Source organism: Giraffa tippelskirchi, chromosome 3 (genome assembly GCF_054371585.1).
Source record: "Giraffa tippelskirchi isolate mGirTip1 chromosome 3, T2T-mGirTip1v1.2.pri, whole genome shotgun sequence".
NCBI lineage: Eukaryota > Metazoa > Chordata > Mammalia > Artiodactyla > Giraffidae > Giraffa > Giraffa tippelskirchi.
Genome location: NC_137277.1, coordinates 16,944,066 through 16,955,852, shown reverse-complemented (window position 1 = coordinate 16,955,852; position 11,787 = coordinate 16,944,066). Strand labels below are relative to the sequence as shown.

Here is an 11,787-nt window from a genome sequence, read left to right as displayed (position 1 = left end):
GCCAGGGAACCACAGAGCGCCGAGCAATCCACCCGCGGCCGGGCGGGGAGGGAACGCCGAGAGCGTCACGTCTACGTGGGGGCGGGGCCGCGTCCGAAGAGGACGGGTCGACTCGGTTTGGGGGCGGGGCCTGACCTGAGAGGCGGGGTCGCATCTCTGGAGCGCGGGGCTGAGGGCGGGAACCACCTGACTGGATACCCGAGCCGTGCCCCTCAAAAGAAGCAGGCAGGACCCAGACTCTCACACTAACTCAAGCCCTCCCCCTCCGGAAATCATGTAAATTAGGGTAAGAGATTTTCTTATTTTTAATTGATAAAAGGATAAGTATCTGAGTATAAACAACAATGCTTTGTGGAGTTTTTAACAGGTGTGCTAGTAGTAAAATGTTCGCGAAAAGAGCAAAATGGGTGGAAGTGAGGAAATGGAAGTACAAATGACCCTTGAACAATCCGGGGCCACTTAACAAGCAGATTGTTTTTTCAAGAATGCACGCCACGGGCCTACCTACACGACCCTGGTTGGTTAGATCCAGAAGCTGCAGAACCGTAGATATCATGGATAAGAGGGAAGACTATAAATTAGACGCGGATTTTTTTACTGTGTGACAGGCGGGCGTCCCTAACCCCTATGTTGTTCAAGAGTCAAGTGTAAATGAATGTATAGACTCTCCCACCCCCACCCTCCACATCCCCATAGAGAGACCTTCGCCTCAGGGACACAGACTGCCCCCCACCCCAGGACCCAGAACTACCCACAGACACATAGCTGACACAGAACCCTCAAGGCACAGAGCCCCCTTCAGGACATGCAGAACTTCCTACAGGGACACAGAGCTCCCCAGGACACAAAGCTCCCCCAACAGGCACTAATCTGTTCTGTATTAAAACCCAGCTTTCTATTTGTAAGAGGAAAAACACCCTCTAATGTTTTAACAGCATAAGCCCCAGGAAGAGACACTTCTCAGAATGCTTTTGGAATGCTGTCAGTGTCCCTGTGACCAAGTGTGTCTCCCCTGGGGGCTGGGCATCCAGTGAGTTATCTGTCTACTGTGGGGTTATTAAAGAGTTTCTTTTAAAAGAGAGAAAGTACTGTGCAAGGCCAGGGAATTTAGCCACCAGTGGAAAAGAGTTGCACTCCGTCTACCCATCAATGGACAGATACGCAACACCAGAGAGGCAAGAAGCTAACACTAGAGCCCCTTATGTCCACATGGATGAACATCAAATCACGAGAATCAATTCCTAGGCAGGTTGATAAGAAGTCTGGGGTCCTGGAGGAGAAGAAAGGGGTCTGGAGCCCTTGAGAAGGAGGGAGGGGTCCGGGGCTCTCAAGGAGGAGACAAGGACAACGTTTTGTTTTGTTTTGTTTTATATTGCTTTGTCTTAGTCAATATAGCAAAGTATCTTGCTTGAGGACATGTTTCTCCTTAACAAGAACCTTCTGACTAATCTTGTTATCTTAAGAAATGGGAGTGGGTCTGGTTAAAGTATATAAGGTCTTGATAAGACTAGTGAGTGGGGGCACTCTCCGGTCCCCTTCTGATGTCTATATCAGAAGCTTTCTCTCTCTCTCTCTTTTTTTTTTTTTGCGCCAAAGGTGTATCCTAGCTTTATTAAGGAGAGGGCAATGGCAACCCACTCCAGTACTCTTGCCTGGAAAATCCCAGGGACAGAGGAGCCTGGTGGGCTGCTGTCTCTGGGGTTGCACAGAGCTGGACACGACTGAAGCAACTTAACAGCAGCAGCAGCAGCTTTATTAAAGGGCCCGCGCCACAGTCACTATAAAAACACAAAAAGTCCCATCAGTTTAATAATAATAAAAAACCCCAAAAATGGAAAACTGAGGGGGCAGGGAAGAGGCCCCTGGGGCAGGGGCATGGGGAGCCCTGCTTGGGGCACCAGGCCTGGCCGAGGGGCCTCCTGGTATTGCTATTGCTATTAGGTCGGGGTTGGGGGGGCAGCGATTGTCCTGTGGAGCCACCGTTCAGCTGAGTCGAGGACCCTTACTTCTTCTGGGGTGTGCTCAGCTTTTGCATGCCCTGGTTCTTGTCCAGCAGGCCAGACATGAAGGCCTCAGTGGGTTTGTAACAGTCAAACAGCAGCTCCTTGACCCTGGCAGCCCGGGTATCATCGCTCTCCATGTCCAGGAGTTCATTCACATCGATTTCCAGCTCCGGGATCTCCTCTTCCTGGCAGTCGTAGAGGCGAGTGAGCTGCTCCAGGATCCACTCCTCCAGGTTGAGGCGCTTCCATAGCACCTTGCGGGTCGTACTTGACCGTGACCTTCCCTTGGCGCCTCACTGGGCCCTCGTCGTCCGCGCCTGCAGCCCCAGGGGCCCTGAAAGTAGACGCGGGGCCCTGGGCCTCCACTCCCCGGTCCAGCGGCCGGGCCGCCAACGCCGCGCCCCCCGCGGGGCCGCTGTCAGCCGTGGCGGCCGCTGGGACCGCGTGCGCACGTCGGGCCCCTCCCTGCGCCACCGCCTCCCGGACGCCCCCCGTTAGCGTGGGTTAGCTCAAGAGCTCGGCTCAGCGAGGCTCCGCGGCGAGGGCGGCGGCGGGGGATGCCCGGGGGCAGCTGCGGCATGGGAAGCCCCCGGGCAGAAGCTTTCTTTGTTCCTTTTTCACTTTAATAAAACTCTGCTACACAAAAGCTCTTAAGTGATCAAGCCTGGTCCCTGGTCTCCAAGCTAAATCTTCGATCACAAATCCGACATCATTCACTGGAAACTATCAACATGTTGAGGAAAGAAAGCAAGTTGCAAAACAGACCCACGTGTGGTTCACTCTGCACAAAGCTCAAAGCAGGCAGACTCAGGAACTCGCTGTTCGGGGATGCATACTGATGTGGATGCAGACAAGTAAAGAAAACAGCACAGAGCTGGCTGTGCTGTTGTGCTTAGTTGCTCAGTCAGTCTGACTGCGACCCCATAGACTGTAGCCTGCCAGGCTCCTCCATCCATGGGATTTTCCAGGCAAGAATACTGGAGTGGGTTGCCATGCCCTCCTCCAGGGGATCTTCCCGACTCAGGGATCAAATTGGCATCTCCCGGGTCTTCTGCGTTGCAGGCAGATTCTTTACCTGCTGAGCCATCAGAACTGGAGATGGTGGTTTCTCCTGGAGCAGGGTTGTCATCTGCAAGAGGGGAGGGGCCTGTGTGGTCAGCTAAAAAAACGCCTGCAAGGTTGTAAATGTGTCCCCTTGTATGGCTGAAGCAACTTTGCAGATGGGATTATGGACCTTGAGATGGGGAGAGGTTCAGTTCAGTTCAGTCGCTCAGTCATGTCCGACTCTTTGGGACCCTATGAACCGCAGCACACCAGGCCTCCCTGTCCATCACCAACTCCTGGAGTCCACCCAAACCCATGTCCATTGAGTTGGTGATGCCATCCAACCATCTCATCCTCTGTCGTCCCCTTCTCCTCTTGCCTTCAATCTTTCCCAGCATCAGGGTCTTTTCAAATGAGTCAGCTCTTCGCATCAGGTGGCCAAAGTATTGGAGTTTCAGCTTCAGCATCAGTCCTACCAATGAATATTCAGGACTGATTTCCTTTAGGATGGACTGGTTGAATCTCCTTGCAGTCCAAGGGACTCTCAAGAGTCTTCTCCAACACCACCGTTCAAAAGCATCAATTCTGCGGTGCTCAGATTTCTTTATGGTCCAACTCTCACATCCATACATGACCACTGGAAAAACCATAGCTTTGACTACACGGTCCTTTGTTGACAAAGTAATGTCTCTGCTTTTTAATATGCTGTCTAGTTTGGTCATAACTTTCCTTCCAAAGAGTAAGCATCTTTTAATTTCATTGCTGCAATCACCATCTGCAGTGATTTTGGAGCCCTCCAAAATTGTTTGGGGCTCTCATTGTTTCCACTGTTTCCCCATCTATTTGCCATGAAGTGATGGGACTGGATGCCATGATCTTAGTTTTCTGAATGTTGAGCTTTAAGGCAACTTTTTCACTCTCCTCTTTCACTTTCAACAAGAGGCTCTTTAGTTCTTCTTCACTTTCTGCCATTAGGGTGGTGTCATCCACATATCTGAGGTTATTGATATTTCTCCCGGCAATCTTGATTCCAGCTTGTGCTTCCTCCAGCCCAGTGTTTCTCATGATGTACTCTGCATAGAAGTTAAATAAGCAGGATGACAGTATACAGCGTTGACGTACTCCTTTTCCTATTTGGAACCAGTCTGTTGTTCCATGTCCAGTTCTAACTGTTGCTTCCTGACCTGCATACAGGTTTCTCAAGAGACAGGTCAGGTGGTCTGGTATTCCCATCTCTTTCAGAATTTTCCGCAGTTTATTGTGATCCACACAGTCAAAGGCTTTGGCATAGTCAATAAAGCAGAAATAGATGTTTTTCTGGAACTCTCGTGCTTTTTCAATAATCCATCAGATGTTGGCAATTTGATCTCTGGTTCCTTTACCTTTTCTAAAACCAGCTTGAACATCTGGGAGTTCACGGTTCACATATTGCTGAAGCCTGGCTTGGAGAATTTTGAGCATTACTTTACTAGCATGTGAGATGAGTGCAATTGTGTGGTAGTTTGAACATTCTTTGGCATTGCTTTTCTTTGGAATTGGAATGAAAACTGACCTTTTCCAGTCCTGTGGCCACTGCTGAGTTTTCCAAATTTGCTGGCATATTGAGTGCAGCACTTTCACAGCATCATCTTTGAGGATTTGAAATAGCTCAACTGGAAATCCACCACCTCCACTAGCTTTGTTCATAGTGATGCTTCCTAAGGCCCACTTGACTTCACATTCCAGGATGTCTGTCTTTAGGTGACTGATCACACCATTGTGATTGTCTGGGTCGTGAAGAACTTTTTTGTACAATTCTTCTGTGTAGTCTTGCCACCTCTTCTTAATATCTTCTGCTTCTGTTAGGTCCATACCATTTCTGTCCTTTATCGAGCCCATCTTTGCATGAAATGTTCCCTTGGTATCTCTAATTTTCTTGAAGAGATCTCTAGTCTTTCCCATTCTATTGTTTTCCTCTATTTCTTTGCATTGATCGCTGAGGAAGGCTTTCTTATCTCTCCTTGCTATTCTTTGGAACTCTGCATTCAAATGGGTGTATCTTTCCTTTTCTCCTTTGCTTTTCACTTCCCTTTTTCCCTTCCCTTCTTTTCACAACTATTTGTAAGGCCTCAGACAGCCATTTTGCTTTTTTGCATTTCTCTTTCTTGGAGATGGTCTTAATTCCTGTCTCCTGTACAATGTCACGAACCTGTGTCCATAGTTCATCATGCACTCTGTCTATCAGATCTAGTCCTTTAAATCTATTTCTCACTTTCACTGTATAGTCATAAGGGATTTGATTTAGGTCATACCTGAATGGTCTAGTGATTTTCTCCACTTTCTTCAATTTTAGTCTGAGTTTGGCAATAAGGAGTTTATGATCTGAGCCACAGTCAGCTCCCGGTCTTGTTTTTGCTGAATGTATAGAGCTTCTCCATCTTTGCCTGCAAAGAATATAATCAATCTGATTTCGGTGTCGACCATCTGGAGATGTCCATGTGTAGAGTCTTCTATTGGGCTCTAAATGCAGTCCCTTGGTAAGAAGAAGACGGGGTCAGTATGACCCTGGAGGCAGAGATTAGAGTGGTGTGGCCATGAGCCAGGGAACAATGGCAGTTCTAGAAGCTGGAAGAGGCCTGGAACTGATTTTCCCCTGGAGCCTCCAGAAGGAGGAACCAGCCCTGCCCACACCTTGATCTTAGCACCTTAAGACTAAGGGCTTCTGACCTCTAGAACAGTGAGAGAATAAAATGTACATTGTTATAAATCACCACAGCTGATCATGTAGCAGGCTGAAGAATGGCCCTCAAAGATATCAGGTCCTCATCCCTGGAACCTGCAAAGATTACCTTGTTTTGGAAAAAGAATCTTGGCAGTTGTGATTAAATTAAGAACCTGAGATGGGGAGGTTATCCTGGGTTATCTGGATATGCCCTGAGTGCCATCACATGTGTCCTTAGAAGAGGAAAGCAGAAAGAGATTTTATACACTTAGGAAGAAGGCCATGTGAAGATGGATGCAGAGGTCAGAATGATGCAGCCACAAGCCAAGGGATACCCAAGGTCACAGAAGCTGGAAGAGGCACAAAAGATCCTTCTAGAGCTTTTGGAGAGGTCACAGCCCTGCCCACACCTTCACCTCAGCCCAGTGGTACCCATTTTGGACTTGTGGCCTCTAGAACTGTGGAAGAATACATTTCTATTATTGGTAAATTTGTTACAACAGCCACAGGAAACTCAGAACACAAGAGCTGTAGGAAACTATTACAACATGCAGAGGGCTTTGGAAATAATGTTGTTTCATACGATACAGTGTTTCACTAGTAAAACAATCAGAGAACCTTCAAAAAGCTACCATCCGATACCCCGATTTCTGAGGTGGACCAAGGAGCAATGATAAAATTGGGGGTGGGGGCAAGGAATCAAGAAACCCGCAGACAATGCTGGCTGGCTTTGAGCTACACAAGGCACTGTCCTCCAGTAGAAGTAGGAAGTAAGCTTCTGCCAGTGCAGACAGGCATTTTCTAGACCTGAGTACCAAGTCCACTCCTGGCCGAGACAGTCGTCTTCCTGTCATCTCATCAGGCACAGAAAGAGCACCAGAGATTCTGACACACACAGTCTGGCCATAACGGGCCCCATAGGATATGACAGCTCCCTGGACAAGGCCACTCTGGCTTATAGGCACAGCATAAAAGCAAGACCTTGCATGAACACAATCCAAAATGGAGCAGTATCTGAGCCAGCAAAGAACAGACCCCATCACGGAGTTGGAGCTGCTGCTGCTCTTAGCAGAGACAGCTTTAACCTGGCTCAGTCTTCACACCTTCTAGGTAAAAGTTACTAAGGCAGCAATCTCAGAATCACCACTGCTCCCTGAGAACGTTGAACGCAGGAAAGTGTTCTAGCACAAGTTAGTCTGAATCCTTTGCAACGTCCTCTGGAAATGCCCCTGTTTCTCGACCTTGTGTGGTCTCTCTCACTGTGTGAGTCAGCTGAGTTCCTGATGATCTCTGATTGACAGCAGTGACAGCACCTCTGGGCTGCCTTGCCTAGGAAGGGTAAAGGCTGGAGCAACAGCCTTTGGACCGAAGTGGACTATGGAACTCTTCCTTATTGTCTCTGCCTTCCTCTCCTCAGCGACTTAGAGGCCTCTGTGCCTGGGCTAGTTCCACTGTTCTCAAGGAAAAGTAGAGTGAAAGAAGCAATATTCCACACTTGATTTCTAGACTGAGGTAGGGAAGGGACGGTAGGATTTAAAGCCAAAACTTGATGGGCAGAAATCAGCCTTTTTTGAGAAGAACAATACGTGAGATTTCAGAGATCTGAAGAAGGAGGGTGCAGATCTAAATATTTCATCAAAGCTGGAACAGGTGGAGCCAGACCCCAACTCTTGAGTTCAGGCTGGTTGGGGAGTAAAGGTTAGGGACTGAGGGTCAGAGGTGAGGAGGGGCAGGGCCAGCCCGACCCTCGCCAGGGCAGGGATCCCTATTGGGCACCCACTGCCTATGTGAGAGGTGGCTCCCATTACTACCATCAACCCATCTGCCTGCTGCCAGCAGGAGCATCTACAACAACAGCCTCCCTGTTCTGAGGCTTTGTCAGCCTCAACCATTAGGGCAGCATATTGACGACAGCCCTGGTGGAGGTTGGGGCCCCCCATGACAGCTCAGCTACCTCCCTCCAGTTCCCAGATACATGCAGCTTCATGCTTGCTTTTCAAATCCACGTTTACTTTGATGACACACTTCTCCCGCAAAGGGAAGCATCTCTATCTCCCTCTCTTTGGCAAAACAAATATTATCAAGCCTGTAATTGACATTTTTTGCAGATTCAATATTTGCCTGGATCATTCCTCATCAAAGTTGTAAACTCTCTGTCTAGGAAATTATTCTGCATTGCAATAATTTTCACAGGGAAATTGAAGACATAATTGTACATAATACATTTTGAATCTAGATGCTTGAAAAGACAATTACAAACAGCTGGGACACAATTTGGTGTTCTTGTTTATACTGGAGGGTGGATTTTTGCCAGCAGAGAAGCCACAGGAGAAAATGGTGAAGTTTGAGAACAGTTTCTCCAGGGTTTACATTTCAGTTATGATTTCTGTGTGCTCACCACCAAAACATGCATACTTGTACTTAACACGTTCTATATTGCATGAGTGCTGTCACTTCAGTCATCTCCGACTCTTTGTGATCCTATGGACTGTACCCACCAGGCTCCTCTGTCTATTGGGATTCTCTAGGCAAGAATACTGGAGTGGGTTGCCATGCCCTCCTCCAGGGGATCTTCCTGACCCAGAGATCAAACCCAGGTCTCCTGCATTCGTAGGCAGATTCTTTACCACTAGCGCCACTGTATTCAGTTCAGTTCAGTTGCTCAGTCGTGTCCGACTCTCTGCGACCCCATGAATTGCAGCACGCCAGGCCTCTCTGTCCATCACCAACTCCCGGAGTCTACCCAAACCCATGTTCATCGAGTCGGTGATGCCATCCAACCATCTCATCCTCTGTCGTCCCCTTCTCCTCCCGCCCCCAATCCTACCCAGCATTAGGGTCTTTTCCAATGAGTCAACCCTTCGCATGAGGTGGCCAAAGTATTGGAGCTTCAGCTTCAACATCAGACCTTCCAATGAACACCCAGGATTGATCTCTTTTAGAATGGATTGATTGGATTTCCTTGTAGTCCAAGGGACTCTCAGGAGTCTTCTCCAACACCACAGTTCAAAAGCATCAATTCTGCGGTGCTCAGCTTTCTTCACCGTCCAACTCTCACATCCATACATGACCACTGGAAAAACCATAGCCTTGACTAGACGGACTTGTGTTGGCAAAGTAATGTCTCTGCTTTTAAACATGCTATATAGGTTGGCCATAACCTTCCTTCCAAGGAGTAAGCGTCTTTTAATTTCATGGCTGCAGTCACCATCAGCAGTGATTCTGGAGCCCAAAAAAATAAAGTCTGACACTGTTTCCACTGTTTCCCCATCTATTTCCCATGGAGTGATGGGACCAGATGCCATGATCTTAGTTTTCTGAACGTTGAGCTTTAAGCCAACTTTTTCACTCTCCTTCTTCACCTTCATCAAGAGGCTCTTTAAGGCAGAGGAACCAGAGATCAAATTGCCAGTATCCGCTGGATCATCGAAAAAGCAAGAGAGTTCCAGAAAAACACCTATTTCTGCTTTATTGACTATGCCAAAGCGTTTGACTGTGTGGATCACAATAAACTGTGGAAAATTCTGAAAGAGATGGGAATATCAGACCATCTGACCTGTCTCTTGAGAAACCTGTATGCAGGTCAGGAAGCAACAGTTAGAACTGGACATGGAACAACAGACTGGTTCCAAATAGGAAAAGGAGTACGTCAAGGCTGTATATCGTCACCCTGCTTATTTAACTTATATGCAGAGTACATCATGAGAAACGCTGGGCTGGAAGAAACACAAGCTGGAATCAAGATTGCCGGGAGAAATATCAATAACCTCAGATATGCGGATGACACCACCCTAATGGCAGAAAGTGAAGAAGAACTAAAGAGCCTCTTGATGAAGGTGAAGAAGGAGAGTGAAAAAGTTGGCTTAAAGCTCAACGTTCAGAAAACTAAGATCATGGCATCTGGTCCCATCACGTTGACATTCTAGGAATCAGCGAACTAAGATGGACTGGAATGGGTGAATTTAACTCAGATGACCATTATATCTACTACTGTGGGCAAGAATCCCTTAGAAGAAATGGAGTAGCCATCATGGTCAACAAAAGAGTCCGAAATGCAGTACTTGGATGCAATCTCAAAAACGACAGAATGATCTCTGTTCGTTTCCAAGGCAAACCATTCAATATCACGGTAATCCAAGTCTATGCCCTGACCAGTAACGCCGAAGAAGCTGAAGTTGAACTGTTCTATGAAGACCTACAAGACCTTCTAGAACTAACACCCAAAAAAGATGTCCTTTTCATTATAGGGGACTGGAATGCGAAAGTAGGAAGTCAAGAAACACCTGGCGTAACAGGCAAGTTTGGCCTTGGAGTACAGAATGAAGCAGGGCAAAGGCTAATAGAGTTTTGCCACGAGAACGCACTGGTAATAGCAAACACCCTATTCCAACAACACAAGAGAAGACTCTACACGTGGACATCACCAGATGGTCAGCAGCGAAATCAGATTGATTATATTCTTTGCAGCCAAAGATGGAGAAGCTCTATACAGTCAGCAAAAACAAGACCAGGAGCAGACTGTGGCTCAGATCATGAACTGCTTATTGCCAAATTCAGACTTAAATTGAAGAAAGTATGGAAAACCACTAGACCATTCAGGTATGACCTAGATCAAATCCCTTATGAGTATACAGTGGAAGTGACAAATAGATTTAAGGGACTAGACCTGATAGACAGAGTGCCTGATGAACTATGGACAGAGGTTCGTGATATTGTACAGGAGACAGGGATCAAGAAAATCCCCATGGAAAAGAAATGCAAAAAAAGCAAAATGGCTGTCTGAGGAGGCCTTATAGATAGCTGGAAAGAGTAGAGAAGCAAAAAGCAAAGGAGAAAAGGAAAGATATTCTCATCTGAATACAGAGTTCCAAAGAATAGCAAGGAGAGATAAGAAAGCCTTCCTCAGCGATCAGTGCAAATAGAGGAAAACAACAGATTGGGAAAGACTAGAGACCTCTTCAAGAAAATTAGAGATACCAAAGGAACATTTCATGCAAAGATAGGCTTGATAAAGGACAGAAATGGTATGGACCTAACAGAAGCAGAAGATATTAAGAAGAAGTGGCAAGAATACACAGAAGAACTGTACAAAAAAGATATTCACGACCCAGATAATCACGATGGTGTGATCACTCACCTAGAGCCAGACATCCTGGAATGTGAAGTCAAGTGGGCCTTAGAAAGCATCACTACGAACAAAGCTAGTGGAGGTGATGGAATTCCAGTTGAGCTATTTCAAATCCTCAAAGGTGATGCTGTGAAAGTGCTGCACTCGATATGCCAGCAAATTTGGAAAACTCAGCACTGGCCACAGGACTGGAAAAGGTCAGTGTTCATTCCAATCCCAAAGAAAGGCAATGCCAAAGAATGCTCAAACTACCGCACAATTGCACTCATCTCACATGCTAGTAAAGTAATGCTCAAAATTCTCCAAGCGAGGCTTCAGCAATACGTGAACCGTGAACTTCCAGATGTTCAAGCCACTGTATTAGGGTTTGTTTTTATTTCACAGAAATGCCACTTTGATAGCACTTTCTACTATGAAGCATAACTTATTTTCTTGTGTGAGCAATGGAACTTCTGTAACAGATTGCCACAAACTGGGGAGCTTAAAACAACAGAAATCTGCCTCTCACAGTTCTGGAGACCAGAGTCTGAATCCAGGTGTCGACAGGGCTCTCTTCTGCCTCTTTCAGCTTCTGGTGGCCCCAGGGATCCTTCAATTAAACAATTAAAAGGGACAGAAGGGGCCTGATTTAGCCTTGTGACCAGGCATCTCTCCCCAGCCTCCCCTCCATCTTGGGAACCTGCATGTTGTACTTCTGTGTACCCTTCAAGGGTGGGGAGAGGGGCTTGCGTTCAGGATGGACTCCTCCTCATTTTTGCTGGTAGCAGTCGGGGAAGTGACACCCCACCTCAGCTGCCTGGCTTCAGGGTCAGCAGGTCAGCCCTTCACTCTCCTTTCTCCATCCACTGCCCAACAGAGAGAAGGATGTGACAGTCTGGCAGCAAGTCCTACCAAGCCCAAAGCCCCTTGCA

At 47.2% G+C, this 11,787-nt stretch overlaps 1 protein-coding gene and 1 pseudogene across 1 annotated transcript in view; one reads left to right on the top strand and one right to left on the bottom strand.

The window, feature by feature from the left end:
• The first annotated feature begins 137 nt into the window (after positions 1-137).
• Positions 138-11,787, top strand: part of FN3KRP (fructosamine 3 kinase related protein) — a 62,428-nt gene continuing 50,778 nt past the window's right edge. The window contains exon 1 of the mRNA XM_081576890.1: positions 138-286. The gene's annotated coding sequence lies outside the window, so the exon portion shown is untranslated. The remainder of the gene's footprint in view (positions 287-11,787) is intronic.
• LOC145541178 (protein phosphatase 1 regulatory subunit 14B pseudogene) lies at positions 1,937-2,583 on the bottom strand (annotated as a pseudogene).